At 42.0% G+C, this 16,875-nt stretch overlaps 1 protein-coding gene across 2 annotated transcripts in view; it reads left to right on the top strand.

Moving 5' to 3' along the window:
- The first annotated feature begins 628 nt into the window (after positions 1-628).
- Positions 629-16,875, top strand: part of Lyn (LYN proto-oncogene, Src family tyrosine kinase) — a 115,500-nt gene continuing 99,253 nt past the window's right edge. For both annotated transcript variants that reach the window (XM_047554257.1, XM_047554252.1), the window contains exon 1: positions 629-925. The gene's annotated coding sequence lies outside the window, so the exon portion shown is untranslated. The remainder of the gene's footprint in view (positions 926-16,875) is intronic.

Raw genomic sequence — 16,875 nt, 5'->3', positions numbered from 1 at the left:
AATGAAATAATAACTACAGCACCCTAGGTAATGTGAGTCCTCTGCAAAAAGCATTTCATGAGAGTTAAACTTCCTTCTCTACATTTTCTAGAGAGGAAACTGAGGCTTTCAGAAATTTTGAGTACTTGCCAGGCATTTAACTCAACAGCCATTCCCACTCCCCGTTCCTCCCGCCCCATTGAATGCCCTAGATACCCACATGTACATCCGTAAGAAACTTACTCTGTATTGATTAAAAAACAAACAAATAAAAACGCAATGAGACCCTTGGCAACGATTCTGCTTTCTTTCTCTCCTGAGAACTCCAAACATTGGGCGGGATCCGAGCGCGCCCCCTCTACTTCCAGGAGCACCCCACTTCTAACACTTTGAGGAATTAGGTCCAAAAGGAAAAGAAAGGAGATGTGAGAGCTTTCGATGCCCCTCTGAATCCTTAGAAGACCTTCAGTCCATCCCTACTGAAGACTGTTGGATCCGAAGCTCTCTCATAGTTTCAAGTTGCACGGTGGGTCGCCAGGTTTCTTTGCTTTCAAAGCCTTGCGCGACGGCCACACCAAATACCAAACGGTCACTTCCCCGCCCTCCAGGCGCAGTATGCAAATCCGAGCACCAGGAAGTAGCTGGGACCTCTCGGCCCAGCCCAGCAACAGCCAGTTCCTCTCCCACCGTGCCGGCCCGCGCTGCCTCTCGCTCCCCCGCGGTGGAGCCCCTGGGCCCGACGCGCTGCAGCCTCTGACCGCTGTAGGCGGGACAGTAGTCACCCGCGACCCCGAGCCTGCAACTCCTTGGCCAAGCGTCCTGTGTTCTCTGCCCGCAGCCCCTCATTAGGAGGGCCCCGCTGGCCTGTCCCGTCGCGCCCCCGGTTTTGAACTCAAGTCACCGTGGAGCTCCGCCGCCGCCGACCCGAAACTTCAACCGCGAGCGGGTGAGTCTCCGGCTTGAACACGGGGGACGGAATCAGGGGCCTGGACAGTTTGGGTGGGGGCCGCGACTGTGCCACCAGTTGGAGCCCAGGTTGCGGGTTTAGCCCCGGACGCTGGGCTTCGGCGGGAGCCGCGGCAGCAGAGATCGCGCGCCGCTTCCTGGCCTCACCAGCGCCCGCCCCCGCTGGTGAAAGCACACAGATGGCTTAAGCCTGTGGGTGACCCGCCCCACAGGGGAGCCGGGACGTGGGGGCGGCCGGCCGCAGGTGTCCGCAGCGCTGCCTCCCGCAGGGGTGTGGTGGAGCTGTGGGCACCTGGGCTGCTGCACCGCGCGCCCTTCCAGGCGTGGGCCCGAGGACCGGCTGCTGTCCGGGTTCTGGCCAGTCGCGGTGCGCGGCGGGGAAGCCCCTGTCCACCGGAGCCAGCACGCAGCCGGGATCCCGGAGGGGACTCCTCGGATTGAGCAATCTGGTCTCGCCACTCGGGGCTGGGGCTCCAGAGGTGTGGGGTTCGGAGAGGTCCCTCTCTCAGACCTGCGGAGAGCTGCCCTCCATAGTGGCCCCTGGCAGGATGGTGACGTCGAGCGGCTGTGGCGGAGACTGGTGCTCACTCTCCCACAGAGCCGGCTCCTCTCTGCCTGCAGCCGAACAGTCGGACTCTTTGGCGAGAGGAAGCGAGAGTTATTTTAAGAATTCAGGGGCTGCCTTTCCTTCACGTTGGGGGAAGGGTGTAAGCTCCAGTTCCCACTTTCCTGTGATATCTTGGCCAACTTCGTCAGCTTCTTGATCCTGTACATTTGTAATGTTTCTTCTAACAACAGCTCCACTGCTCTGTGGACTTAAGATTGTGTGTGTGTGTGTGTGTGTGTGTGTGTGTGTGTGTTTAAATATATCTGTGGTGTGTGTGTGTCCATCAAACTTCTCTACCACCTTAGAAACCCAAGTTGGAATCTGGGCCTTGCAGTCTCCCAGCTGTGCACGAAGGTGGCCAATTATTGAAATTCCCTATTTGGGTTTTCACATCTTTTACAGTGCCTATCTACCTCATGGGTTGTTTAGCACACAGAAAACCCCTAGTAATATACGTGGCATTCCATAAATAGTATTGTTATTGTTATTTATTGCAACTAATTCTGTTCATAAAAAGGAGACTCCTTGGTTCTTCACAGTTTGGCTATTTTAAACCTAAGACTACATATCTGATTTAGTAACTGACCTTACCAGTATATTGCTTAATAAATACTAGAAGGCTTTGCTCTCTAAAGCAGGTTCAGCGCTGGGCATGGCTGCACATGCTTGTAATCCCAGTGGCCCAGAGGCTAAGGCAGGAGAATCACAAGTTCAAAGCCAGTCAAAGCAACTTAACAGGGCCCTAAACAACTCAGTGAGACCCTACGTCTAAATAAAATATAAAAAGGATGTGACTCAGAGGTTAAGCATCCCTTCTCAGTACCAAAAGAAAAAAAAAAAAAAAAAAGCAGGTTCAGTAGCCCAATGCACCCTACGAACTGGCCAGTAAAGAACGGGCCAGTAAAGATGTTTGGCCCTTGTGTTTTCTGCCCCTAGAGGGCTGTAGGGATGTTCTCTCTGTGCAGTCAACACCTATAGCATTGCTTAGGGAATAGACTCTGACAGCACATGAGCTTATAGAATTCTTCCAGAGTAAGGGTGAACCCTAATGGGATATGGTCTGGGGCAGGGGGTATCTAATTGTTTCTCCATTCTCATTTGGAGGTAAGAAAGTAAGCATTTTGAGGCTTCAGAAATTTAATTGGATCCCAAGAGCCTTTGGTGACTGGGTCTCTTTGGCTGTAAATGGGGTGACCCTCTTGCTGAGTGAAGAGTAGAGGGCAGTGGATGTGAGGTAAGAGAAAATAGGAGTCAGGAAACCTGAGTTTGGTTTCTTTCACCATTTACTGGAGCTGTGATTTGATAAGCCAGTTAGGCCTTTAAGTGAGCCAGTGTTTCCTTCACAGCAGCAATCAGTCATACTATGGCTCATCCTCATGTTTACGGACTGTATTCTCCACTAGAATGGAAGCTCCACAACAACAGCCTTGTCTATCTTGTCCAAAATGATAGCCTGGTGCTTGGCACATAGTAGGTGCTCAGTGGGGGTTACTTGGCGGGAGGAAGGAAGTCCTGCCAAGGACATCCAGAGATTGAAGAAACAAAGCTGGTCCCTAAGGCATTTAAAGCCTTCTGAAGCTTTCTTCAGAGGGACTTTGTTGAGTAACACTGGTGTTCTAAATGGAAATGTCTGCTCAGGACCAGGCTTCTCTGTTGTATCATGTGGAATGGCAACATGATAAGGTAGTTGGCCTAATCTTTTTATCTTAGAATCTTCTTTCTTCCTAAGCTATGCAGAGACTTTGTGATCTCCTCCCACCACATCCAGTGGCTTTTTTTTTCCTAAGCAGAAAAGTGGTCTGGTATCATTTTGTCAATCAATGTCTTTCAAGGACTTTCAGTTCTACCTGTATTGTTTTCAGAAATAAATCACCAAAACATTGGAGTTTCCACTTGTTTTCTCATGAATATGTAGACTTGGCACTTAACAAGATGAAACCATATGACCATATACAAACCTGTGCTAATTTTATAAATAAGAATATAGCGTGTATATGCCCACAGCATGGGATATTGTTGCTACTGCTCACTGGCGCTGATGTCTTTATAATGCATGGATTAATGCTAACAGTGAAGGGCCACCACACTCAGTTGCACTCTGGTCAAGGACACACTGACAGCAAACATGTACTCAGATCTTTCCTGGGCAGTTCCTGACAGTGTTGGTGCTATGCCTTATGTTTTTCTAGGGTGTTGAAGTTTCTTGAACCCTGACTTTATTGAACCTTTCTTGGTCTCTACAAGATAGGCAGGGACAAATATAGAGAGGGAGATTCAAGAGCTGGTCCAAGATCACAGGCTAAGTGGCACCATTGGGTATAGTAGGTGTTATCTGGCTGTTCCCTCTTGTCCACCTTTGGACCTGTAATAGGTACTTAAAACCAAAGAAACAAATTTATTATTTAATGTGTATTGTAGAAATGGAGAAATAGGGGATCATGAAGTCATTTTCTTTTATCACTGAGGATTTACCAGAACTAAGTAGCTAACTGCTCAGGACATAAGAGACACTCATTAAGCTGAGCACTTGAGCTTTCCCCTGGAAACGAGTTTCTGTGCAGCTTCCTGCTTGGGGGTAGGGTAGGCATCTCCAATAACTGCCAGGGTGACACCTATGTGGCTGCTGTCCAAGCAACTCTAGTGACTGTCTTGGTGGCTGTTAAGATCTTTATTGGTTAATACAGAAATGCCCAAGGAACATTAGGCAAAAGGACTCCCTCTGCCTTCTGCTATAAAGTGCTTCTCCAAGAACCCTACCAACCTTCTGTGGTTGTTATAACAATCAGAGCATCATTTAACTTAAAAATATAAAGTTAGGAGACAGGACCTGTAGAATGCACAGTATAACACACATCCCATTTTATGCTCATTTGCTGTGTAAGACATTACTCTAAACAAATATCCCTATAACAGATATTCATTGCCTTCCATCCTTTAAGGTTGTCCATGGAAGAGGAAGTTGTTTTTCTTTTCTTTTTTTTTTTTTTTTTTTTTTACAGTCAGAGATACTGAAATATTTCTTACAGCTGCCTAGTTTCCTGATACTTAAATTGTGAAACTTTGAGTTCACTCTATCATCATTTCTAAAATTTATTTTGAGTAAGTTCCCATTTGAGGGGAGACACACACGTGTAAAAAATAGTATGGAAAGCTGCCAAGTGAGGGATGAGAAATTGTGTAACAGGCCAGGTTAAAGACATAGATTTTCTCTTATCTTTGCTTAAATTATTTGGAAGGATTCTCTTGAAATTTAGAATAGCAAGTTAAAATGATTAAATTTAAAAGGTTTCTCTAAAGTAACAAGTGCAGGGACCTATAATAGTCCTTACTCTTTATTTTTGAACTTTTTCTTCGTTTTTGTTCTGTACCCCTTCTTATTGGAATAAGCCATCAACATTCATTATTTGCCACAAAATGATTTCTTAAAAGTCATACTTATAATCATATATGGTTTTCATGGGTACTGCTTTCTCCCAAAGGATTGTTTATTTTGCTGTGTTTTATTAGCACTCAGTATATCATTTCCAATTCCCCTTCTCCCTCTTTGCTCTTCAGCTTCTTTCAAACCAGGAACAGATAGGACATGAGTTTGACCAATTATGGGAAGAGATTATCAGTTAGTCTCATTATTATAACTGTTCATTATTCATAATACTGAGATCACTAATGATGTCTTACAAAACTACACTAATGGGTCTAAAATTATACCGAATCCTAATGGTCTAGATTCTGGTTTGTTGAGCTGTAGAACATTGGGAAGACGTCTTCATGGGTGTGTAACTCAGAGTCTTTTATTTTGTTTCATTTCCTTTTTTACAGTTAATACTGCAGACAAAGTCAAATGTTGCCCTGACTCTGAGCAGTCCCACCTCTCTCTGAACATCTACAATCCCTTTTGCCACGTTTATTGACCCCAAATTATACTGGTTGGAAATTCCTTGAAAATGTGACTCTCTAGTTCCCTCCCTCAGCTCTCTATTGGTCAAACTTTGGGTGGGAAACTCGATGACTTTGGGCCTCTCTCATTTGCTGGTGGGAGTATACAGGGAGTCCATGGGTCTGTGTTCACTCTGCCTCTACTCGAAGTAACTAGGTCTGGTCAGCTTGGTGTTTGGGCGTGTGGGTGCCTCACTCTTCCTGTAAATGTTAACCCCCAGGGAGGGGAATGGAGAAGCTTGTCTCTGAGGGGCCCCCTGGAGAGGGAGGACCACTTCTGCTTTCCACGGGAAAGCTGTGTCACTGAGAGCAGAACTGCAGCCCGAGGGAGGAGGCCCGAGGGAGGAGGTGGCAAGGAAGTGATACTTCCTCCTGCTCTGAAGCCCTGTGCCCAGTCATGGCCTCAGCCCTGCCTTCCTAGCCACCCGAGTTGCTTTTCCCTTAGCATTCTTCATACCACCCCTTTTCTGTCCATTTTCAGTTTGTCAGGCAGGAGGGAAAGAAGGGGGCATGGAGGGCAGAATGAAAAGAGGGAAGATAAATCCACAGTCATCAGCATATATTCCTCCCAGGCAAAGGTCACTATAGCCATACTTGATTTTTTTTATTTTTATTTTTTAAACTTTTATTAGAGTTTTATGGTTATACACAGTAGTTGGGTTCATCCCCACGTACTCAGACATGCATAGAAACTGATTTCAGTTCCTGATTACCCCCTTTTCCCTCCCCCTTTTTCCTCTTGTCCTCCCTAGTCCCCTGCTTGATTTTTTTTTTTTTTTCAGTAACATAAAGATGTGCATGTTGGAATTCCCCATCATGGAAACAGTTGCAAAACTCTAAGTAGATATTTTGCAATCTTTTAATGTTCAGGCAATATAATACTTTCTTAATCCTAACCACAGTAGTACAGGGCTATTTGGAAAATTACTTGAGCTATAGCCCCTTATTATATTCTTGGGAAAGAGCAATGGCTGTCAAACTTCTTTACTTGTCGGGGTCTGAAGCAGTCCTATGAGCTGGTCTGGAGAGTTCCATCATTTTTCAAGGTATAAAATAGAGAAGTGAGTCCAGAAATTACATAAGCCCTGTCCAGACATATTTATTAAACAAATATGAATTAAGATACAATGGAAGATCCTGTAGATGTCCTGAGAGGTAGCATTCAATTATACTTTTTTTTTTATGGTACTGGGATTTGAATTCAGGGGAACTTTATCACTGAGATACATACCCATCCCTCTTCATTATTTTATTTTGAGATAGGTCTTACTAGTTGCTAAGATTAGTCTTGAATTAGCCATTCTCCTGCCTCAGCCTCCCAGATTGCTGAGATTATAGGTGTATACCATAATGCCTGACTGTTATACTTATTAATATGGAAAAATATTTTGAAAAGCTACATACAAACTGATAGGTAATGCTCTGATACCGTTTCTGAAATAAAATATTCATATATGGGACACAACCTATAAGCTCTCTCTCTCTAAAAAAAATTATACTGAAGTTTTAATAGTGATTATTTGGGGGTGAGCACTGATTCTTTTCCCTTTTGTACTCCTTCTGTCCTTCCTTCCTTCTTTCTTTTTCTTTCTCTGTATTGGGGATCCAACCTGAGGCATTGTGCATATTAGGCAAGTACTCTATTGCAGAGCTAATTACCAGCCTTCATTTTTATTTTTAAAACAAATGTCACTTGTGAAATTTTTTTAATATGGCAGGATAAGGAGCAATTAAATGAGGTTAAACTGAGCTCAGTGGTACATTCCTATAATACTAGAAACTTGAGAGACTGAGGCAAGAGGATCATAAATTTGAGGCCAGCTTCAGTAATTTAGTGAGAGCTTGTCTCAAAATAAAAAAAAAAAAAAGGCCTGGGGATGAAGGTCAGTGGTAGAGTACCCATCCCTGGGTTCAATCCCCAGTACCATAAATGGATGAATGAATGAATGAATGAATGAACGAACTAACAAATGAACAAATGCCCAAATGAATTCAGAGAGGCTGGTAGGCGCAATCAAGCAACTTTGAAATTAGCTGTGGCCAGAAAGACGCTCATATGTAGATACAGTTGTCCCTGGATATTCATGGGGTATTGGTTCTAGGGTCCCCTGAGGATCCAAAAATCTGGAATGTTCAAATCCTTTTTATAAAATGTCATACTATGAGCACATAACCTCCTTGTTTCCTCCTATGCACTTTCAGTCATCTCTAAGTACTTACAATACCCAGTACACTGTAAATGCTATACAGATAGTTGTTAGACTATATTGTTTAAGGAATAATGTAAAAAAAAAAGTATGTACATGTTCAATACAGATGTGTGTGTATGTGTGTGTGTGTGTGTGTGTGTATGTGTGTGTGTGTGTGTATTGAGCTGGGGATGCAACCCAGGGCCTCATTTATGCGAGGCATGTACTCTACCACTGAGCAACACCTCCAGCCCCAGATGCAATTTTTTCTGTTTTTTTTTTTTTTAATCTGCAGTTTGTTAAATTCATGGACATGGAACTCAGGAATACAAAGGATCAACTGTAAATGTAAGCAGACTTTCCCTAGCAGAGCTGATGTGCCAGGAATCTTGTAAATAAAAAAAAAATTTTTTTTTGATACTGGGGATTAAACTCAGGAGTGCTTTTACCACTGAGCCACATCCACATCCTTTCTTATTTTTTATTTTGAGACATGTCTTGCTAAATTGCTGAGGCTGACTTCGAACTTGCTATCCTCCTTCTCAGCCTCCCAAGTCTGTGGGGTTACAGGCAGGCACCCCCATGTCAGGCAGAATGTTTTATTAAAGAAGCTTCCACTGTTATGTTTGATGTCAGTACTGAAGACGTTTCTTATGCTATTGTTATTGTTGGTGGTGCTGAACCCCAGGCCTCACTCCCTCATATGAGGTTCTGCTCTCCCATTGAATAACATTCTTGAGTCCCACCTGTGAGTCAGGCACAGTGTGAGGAGTTAGGATGCAAGTCTGCATGTGTTGGTGGAAATTATACAGGGAAAGAAGGAAAGAAGGGCCTGACTGGGAAAGGACAGGATGGGATCATGCTGGGAGTAGTGCTGGGATCTCTCAATGCCACCCAAACTTGCTCTAGGAAGCTATGATAAGGCTTGGCAGTATGAGAGTCCTTGGCAGTAATACCAAATGGTGAATTTGATCCCATAACGAAGCGGAATCACTGGAGCCCTTTAATGAGAAGCTAGTTTTGTTTTTCTATCACTGGCAACTTCTTATTAGACTTTTTCATGACAAGGTATTTATGATACAGCCAAAGAATGAAAAGACATTGACCCTCCTTTACTACTTTACAAAGATAGATGATTAACCAAGAGACTCTAAGGGACGTCCCCAGAGATTGTCTCAGAGCTAGAAAATAACATTTATTGCTGTTTGTTATAAGAACCAAAGGCTTGACCATGTAATGGTCACCTGCAGGTAGGTACTTGAAACCTGACCTAAATAAGGTTGATCTTGCCTTATTTCTAATCTTCTTGCTTAAACCCTCTGGTGATGGTAAGGTTAATGAAGAAATATGCCACTTGGAATAGGGGGCTCTACATTTCTGGGGGATTATTAGTCTTTTCCATTAATTTAAAATAAGGCGACTATGTTGTATAGCAGATGGCATTGGAATTTTTCTTATGATTTAAAATGTATTAAAAGCATCATTTTCACTCAAAATAGCAATATTTGGTTAAAACCAAGCAACCAGCTGCATCTCAGGCACAGCACATTGAGCGTCTACCATGCTCAATGCCTGTGAGAGACTATTCATTTTTAATTCAAGGAGAGATAGTATCATATCAAAGAAAAGTGGTCTACTGAGTTAAATCCGAGTTTCTGTCTAGGGTTTACCAATTCATGACTTTGGGCAAGTTAGTTACTCTCATCGTTTCTTTCTTTAAAAGAGGATAATAATGCCAGGTTCTGTGGTGCATGACTGTAATCCCAGAGACTCAGGAGGCTGAGGCAGGAGGATTGAAGTTTGAGGTCAGCCTCAGCAAGTTAGGAAGACCCTGACTCAAAATAAAAAACAAAAAGAGCTGGGGATGTAGTTTAGTGGGTTCAATCCCTAGTACTTAATAATAATAATAATAACAATAATAACTATAAAGTAATTATTATTATTATTATTATTATTATTATTATTATTATTATAAACATCCCAGGTTTGTGACAGTGGCATTGTTTCTGGTGTATAGTGGGTGAGCTGTATTTTACTACTTGACTGTGCACGTCCACCTTGGGGTGGGGGAGTTTTGTTCCTTCCTTCCATTAACAAATAGATATGGAGTAAGAAAGGTTCAGCGTCTACTGGGGGAGACATCACCATCCTGCCTGAAAAGTACTGCAGGGAGCCCAGAGCCCACAGGGCCAGCATGGTCATCGCTGCATTCAAAGACACCCTGAGCATTAGAGAGGGGCACAGGGACAACAAGAGTGTGACCAGTGTCATCCTAGATGTATATACATGTATGTGAACAGCAAGAAAGGGGTCTGGGGGCCGAGGTTGTGGCTCAGTGGTAAAGTGCTTGCCTAGCATGTGTGAGGCACTGGGTTCAATCCTCAGCACCCCATGTAAATAAATAAATAAAAATAAGGGTATTGTGTCTATCTACAACCTAAAATAGATGTCTGTTAGTTTGCAGATGGACAAAATACTGACATATATATATGTATGTATGAAGAAAAAAAAAAAAGGAAAGGGGTCTTGATTGGTGACAGTGAGAACATGATGATTCAGCTGGTTTTGTAAAGGGAGAAAGGATTCTCCAGCTGATGCCTGCAAGGGAAATGCAAAGATTTAAAAACCCAGGAAGGCAAGGGCTGCATCCATAAATGAGAAGGGGCTTCGTAACCTGGAGAGTGACAGGCATATTTGGTAATGGTCACATAATGCCTGGCTTCAAGTGGATTTTTAGTATAGAGTTTGTAGAGTTCATGGTCATGAATATAGTCAAAGGTGGACTGCTACAGTTGTTTTTGTCTTTCTGGACCACATTGACCTTTTGAATTGTTTGAAGTTGAACAGATGCCAAAGGTATAAAAAAGAAATTTTAGGGTAACTTAGATTTTGTAATTGCCAGTAAACCTTTGTGTGTGTGACATGATGCTAGAGATTGAACTCAGGGCCTTGCACCTACTCAGCACACATTCTGCTCCCAGTCCCTGAAGATCTTTTACTTTATGGTTTTTCAGTTATTTTAAAATTTTTGAATGAATTAAGATAACCAGTAAGTAAGGACTTAATTTTCCTTAAATTCCATTACGTATGGATAATCATGAACTTCAACTTTCAAGAATCTAGTAGAAAATAATTATTTTCCATTGTTTCGGTGAATGACTTTTAAATGTTACATTGTTGTCGCTTCGATGGGTCTTCAACAAAAGCTCTACTGGGTACTCTTTGACAAGTGACATGTCCCCTTCTGGTGTCCACGGGGCTTTTAGAATCACCTGTTTTCCATGCTGTCCAACATTAGAATCACAGAAATTTACAGAAGATAGAGATTTTAGTGATGTGTCTCACACCCGATTTTTAGTAGGCAGTCACTCCGTGGAACACTGGCCCTCAAAGGTTAGTGTCTGTCATGGGTAATTCTAATGCAGGTGGTAGAGGTTACATGGTGAGGACATGGTGACATGTATATTACTGGGGTTGCCCAAAGTGACTCATTTCATTTTTGGAAAGTATCTTTCCATTTTCTGTTGCTATAATAAAATACCTAATATTGAGTAATTTATAAAGAAAAGTGTATAATTACACTTCTATAACCCCAGGGACTTGGGAGACTGAGGCAGGAGGATCACAAGTTTGGGACCAGCCTTGGCAACTTAGGCAGACCTTGTTTCAAACTGAAATAAAAAGGGCTGGAGATGGAACTCAGTGGTACAGTGCTTGGCCTCACACACATGAGACCTGAGTTCGGTTCTTAGTACTACAAAAAATCAGAAAGGAGAAAGGAAGGAAGAAAAGAAAGAGAGAGAAAGAAGGAAAGGAGTTTACTGTAGTTCTGGAGGCTAGTACATCTTCCAAGAGCATGGCACTGTATCTATTTGGCATCTTGCAAGAGGCTGCCTTGCTGCCCCATAACACCACATGTACTGGAGACAGTTCCCTTCTATTCAAAGCCACCTCTGCAAGAACCCACTAATTCAATAATGGATTGATCCATTCATAAGGGCAGAGCCCTCATGACCCAACTACCTTCCAGAGGTCCCACCTCTCAATACCATTAACATGTGACTCTGGGCATTAATTTTCCAGCACATGAAATTTAGGGCACATATTTGAACCACAGCAGAGAGCTGTAGGTGTAAGCAGAATGCTTTTCCTCTTGAACTTCAGTCTTCTGTCCCTGGAATTTCTGCCTCTTGGTTCTAGTTCTGCCTTCTGGCAGTTTCACACATTTGAAGTCAGCCCCTGCATTGACCCCATAACCACTCTGCGTGGTGGTAAGTACAGATGTGCTGGGATGTCACTGACTGCCCACCCAGCCCTCTTGCCCCTCCTTCCCTTAGAACAGAACCCACGTTTGCTAGGATCCATCTCCCTGGACATTTCTGTAGAAGTTTTCTCCATCCTCATCCCAGTGTGGCCCTGACTGGTCAGCTTTCCTATTCTCGTCTGTGATTGGTTTGTGAATGGATATACTTTGGATTAATCAGTGAAACAAAATCATATCCCATAGATGGTCCTGAACTATAAGAACAAAAGAAGTTGGGGAGGGAGAGAAGGAAAGTGACAAAATAGAAGGAAGATAAAGAAACAGAGAAATAATGGAGAAGCAAGGTTTGGAGGAAAATACTACAAATTTGCCCTAGAGTCTATTGTGCTCTGTTCTCTCTGGGTTGTTCACAAACCAGAATGCTGAGAAATTAATGTTCTTTCATTGTGGGTGGTGCAATTACCTTCTTGCTGTCTATATGGTAAAAAGGAAGGCAGTGCAGGATAGTGGTTAGAGCACAGGATGCAGAGTTGGTCACATCTGAGCTCAGATCTCAAGTCTGTCCCTTCTTAGCTCTGGGCTGCTGGCAAGGTACTGGATATTCTAACTTCAGGGTTCGTATATTTAAACCTCAGATGTTGGTGGTGAGGGTTCAAGGTTGTAATAGATTACAAACTAACCACATAAGAAGCACATGACTGGTGGTAGTCATTGTTCTTGTTATTACCAGAAGAAAGTTGATTAAAATGGTTACTGTAAAAAAAATAACAAGTGGTGGTGAGAATGTGGAGAAATTGGAACCCTTATCCATTGCTGGTGGAAATGTAAATGGTGCACACTAAGGAAAACAGTATGGCAGTTCCTCAAAAACTAAATATAGAAGTGTCATTTGATACAGCAATTTCACTTCTGGGAATATACCCAAAAGAAATGAAAGTGAAGTCTTGCAAAGTAATTTGTACACCCACTTTCATTGAGAGTTATTTACAGTAACCAAAGGGTAGGAGCAACCAAAGTACATATTAATAGATAAAACTAAAGGCAGTGCATCCATAAAATAGAATATTATTCAGCCACAAAAAGGAAGGAAATTCAGACTCTTGCTATAACCTTGAGGACATTATACTCTAAAATATAGGATAGTTACAAAAGGATAAATATTGTACTTATATAAGGCACCTCGACTTGTCAGATGCATAGAGATAGAAAATAGAATGGTGGCTGCCAGGGACTATAGGGAGGTGACATAGGCAGTTATTGTTTAATGAGCCCAGAGTTTCTGTTTTGCAAAATGAAAAGACTTATGGAGATTGATGGTGGTGATGGTTATACCCTTAAAATTATACCCTTAAAAATAATTAGGATGTAAATTTTATCATATGTGTATTTTTTTTAAAATGATTTTTAAAAAAGAATGTTGATGAACAACAAGTGTACAAATAGACAGGAATGATCTTGAGCACATTTCATGAAGTTTGATAAAATGCCTTTTTCTGTCTGGGGATTTGCCTGCCAAGCAGACTAGGGCTCTCTTTTTAGCTGGGTAGGGGAAAGTAGCAGGTCTCTCACTATATCATTTAATACAAGGCCTGTGGATTTCTGGCTGAAAAAATACCAAACTGACTATGATGTGAGGTAGAGTGAGATAATGGAGAAATTTACAAAGGCAGAGATTTTGGAGTAGAAAGTAAGGAGGAGCTTTCTAACAAATCGGGCTGCCTATGGGGAACCCAGCTGTGGTGTGGAGGGGTGGTTCTCCAACCTTAGGGGTCTTTCCTTACAGCATAAGTGACTGTCCTACAGGGCTTCTTAGGGAAAGCTGGGTTAGTTGGCTTGAAAAGGTACTTTTCTGATTTGACAATATAAGACTGCTGTTTCTAGACATGTAATCATTGATTCCATTTTTTAAATCTAAAGTTTAATTTTATTATTTTTATTATTTATTTGTTTTGCTGGGAAATTGAATCCAGGATCTCCTGCAAGTACTGTTGAACTACATTCTCAGCCCTGAAAACAATGTTTCTAATGGAATTCTTCCTCATAGGCTTTAAGTTTGTTTGTTTTGTTTTGTTTAAGTTCTCCCACTGTGGGAATATTTTTGTTTGTTTTCTGAAACATGACACACACATAAAAAAGTAAAGGAAACAGAAAAGTCCAGGTCAAGGCAAACCCTTGCCTAAAAGCTGGCAGATCAGAAAGCAGAATGAAGCGGGTGCCATGCTTGACATCTACCATCCTGCTTCTAGTTTTAGTTTGGTTTCAATGTAGGCGTTTTCACAATACAGTGGGAAGAGTGGAAAAGCAGTACAAAGCCCATTGGTTTGGGAAATGGACACATTTTCAAGATGTGGGTTTGGCCGCGTCTGGCATCCCTGTGTTGGATTTTCTGCCTTTCCATTGCAGAGGGAGTCCTTGTCCGGTTGTATGCCTTGGCAGTTCAGTTGCTGTTTCTCACACCTTGAGTTTGACCTAAGTCTTATTTTTTATTCATCCTTTAATTAGTAAAATTATTTGGCAGGAGCCATTCATACCTTTTTTTCCTACCCAGGTCTGCACGACTAAATAAATTTATAAAAGCAAATGTGTGGGTGTGATAGCGTGTTTTCCACTGACCCACAAATAATCAAACATCCTGCTAAGTGACGTCATGCCAGTCTCTGCACAGGCATTTGAAAGCACTAACTGGGGCCGTGAGTTCGGTGATGCTGTATTCAGTAAAATAAGACTCGTTTTTCAGATGTTAAGGACCAGCTCCTTTCAGACTGACTGATGGTTCAACTTCTGTTTCATGTAGTTTTGAAATTTATTTTGGTTGGGAGAGAGACAGGAAGAGAGGCATAATTTGACCTGTGGAATTTGTTAATCCATGAAGTAATGCTTTATTTATTCATCATTCAGAAAACATTTCTTGGATACTCACTACTCATGAATATGCATGTGTATGGCTTGCAGTTATATCCATTAGTTCTCAATAGCAGAATTGTTCCATATATAGTCGGCTCTTCATATTCTTGGGTTCTGCATCCTCAGATTCCATCAAATTTGGGTCCAACATATTCCAAAATAAAGTTGTGCATGTACCAAACATGTGCAGACTTTTTTTTTTTGTCATTGTCTAAGCAGTACAACTATTTACATAGCACTGACATAATATTGGATATTGTAAGTCATCCAGAGATGATTTAAAGTACATGGGAGGGGCTGGTGCATTGTCCCACATTTACAATCTCAGGAACTTTGGAGCCTGAGGCAGAAGGATTGCAAATTTAAGGCCAGCTAGAGCAACTTAGTGAAACTCTGTCTCAAAATAAAATTAAAAGGGCTGGGGATATGTGTTTGACCATCCCTGGGCTCCATCCCCAGTCAAATAAACAAACAAACAGATAAAGTAAAACAAACAAACAAACAAAAAAAAACAAAAAAAAAACACGAATAAAAATAAAGTCTATGGGATGATATGTGTAGGTTATATGCAAATGCTCTGCTATTTTATATAATGGGCTTGCGCATCCATAGATTTTGGTATCCACAGGGGCCCTGAACCTAATCCCCCACCGATATTGAGGGACATCTATATTCAGAAAGTTAAAACATATTACAAAGTAAAATGAGGAATATTAATTTTTGTTTCACACAAAATATGAAGAACATACCAGCTAGTGGAGTATCAAGGAACCCATCATCTTGTGAAAAAGTTCCAGGTGTGGTTTGGAATAACCACACCCCAGAAAGACATGCTGAGCCTGTGGTTTGACTGGCTGAGTCCTTTGACCCCCATTTTAATACCCTCTCCCCGGACTGCAGTTGATATTTGGCATCTCTACGTTTTCTCTGCTTGTCTCTGTTGACAACCAGGGGTACCACAGATGATTTGAATTGGGAGTGAATCCTGAGAATGGAAAGAAATGTTGGACTCAGGAGCCTCACCAGAGCAGAGTAATTTCCAAGTGAAAAAGTGAATTCCCCACTTGGAAATCAAAGAAGAAAAGATGGGGAAATAATCATTTTTCTGAGTTGCTTACTCTTCTTATTGAAGAATGTGGGACATGGGTTAGCATCAAGATAGTCATTGGTGAGACATATTCTACGTTGTGAGTTTTGGGATGTTCTGGATAGTAATGTGATATCAGTTACAAGCTGAAATTCAGGAATTGGGTTCTAGTCTACTCCCTTGAATACTAGTTTTGGGACATTAGATAATATTCCTTAAATTATCCAGGCCTCATTTTCTTATTATAAAAATAGCAATAGCAGCTATTATATTAATCAGCTTCACATTACTGTAACAAAATATCTGGCATCAGATATATCAGATATATGAGAGAAAAGGCTATTTTGACTCCTGGGTTTGGAAGTTCCTGTTCAAGATTGAGTGACCTCATCGCTTTGAGCTTCTGACCAGGCAGCACGTCATGGCATGGTGGATCAAACTAAATACCTCTTGAACCAGACACAGAGAAAGAGGAAAAAAACAGGTTTCCACAATCCCCTTCATTAGCATGACCTAAGGACCTAGGGTCTGCAGCTCTCCAGCCTCCTGTTAAATGCCTCTGTAGCTATAATTTTGCCCAACCTCCTAAAGGTTTATAGCATATCCCAGCATCACCATTCTAGGGACCAAACCCTTAACACAGACCTTTGGAGATCACTTATCCAAACCATAACAATACCTGGGAGTTCTCTGAGGAATCTAGCTTACTATACAATTTTGACTATTTATATTTTAGTGGTCCATGAGCCTTTATTTTATTTTATGTTTTGGGGGGAGGTATCAAGGATTGAATTCAGGGGAACTCAACCACTGAGCCACATCCCCAGCCCTATTTTGTATTTTATTTAGAGACAGGGTCTCACTGAGTTGCTTAGCACCTCACTTTTGCTGAGGCTGGCTTTGAACTTGCCATCCTCCTGCCTCAGCCTCCTGAGCTGCTGGG

Source organism: Sciurus carolinensis, chromosome 1 (genome assembly GCF_902686445.1).
Source record: "Sciurus carolinensis chromosome 1, mSciCar1.2, whole genome shotgun sequence".
Taxonomy (NCBI): Eukaryota; Metazoa; Chordata; class Mammalia; order Rodentia; family Sciuridae; genus Sciurus; species Sciurus carolinensis.
The sequence above is the reverse complement of the archived record's forward strand: the minus strand, read 5'-3'. Positions and strand labels throughout refer to the sequence as shown.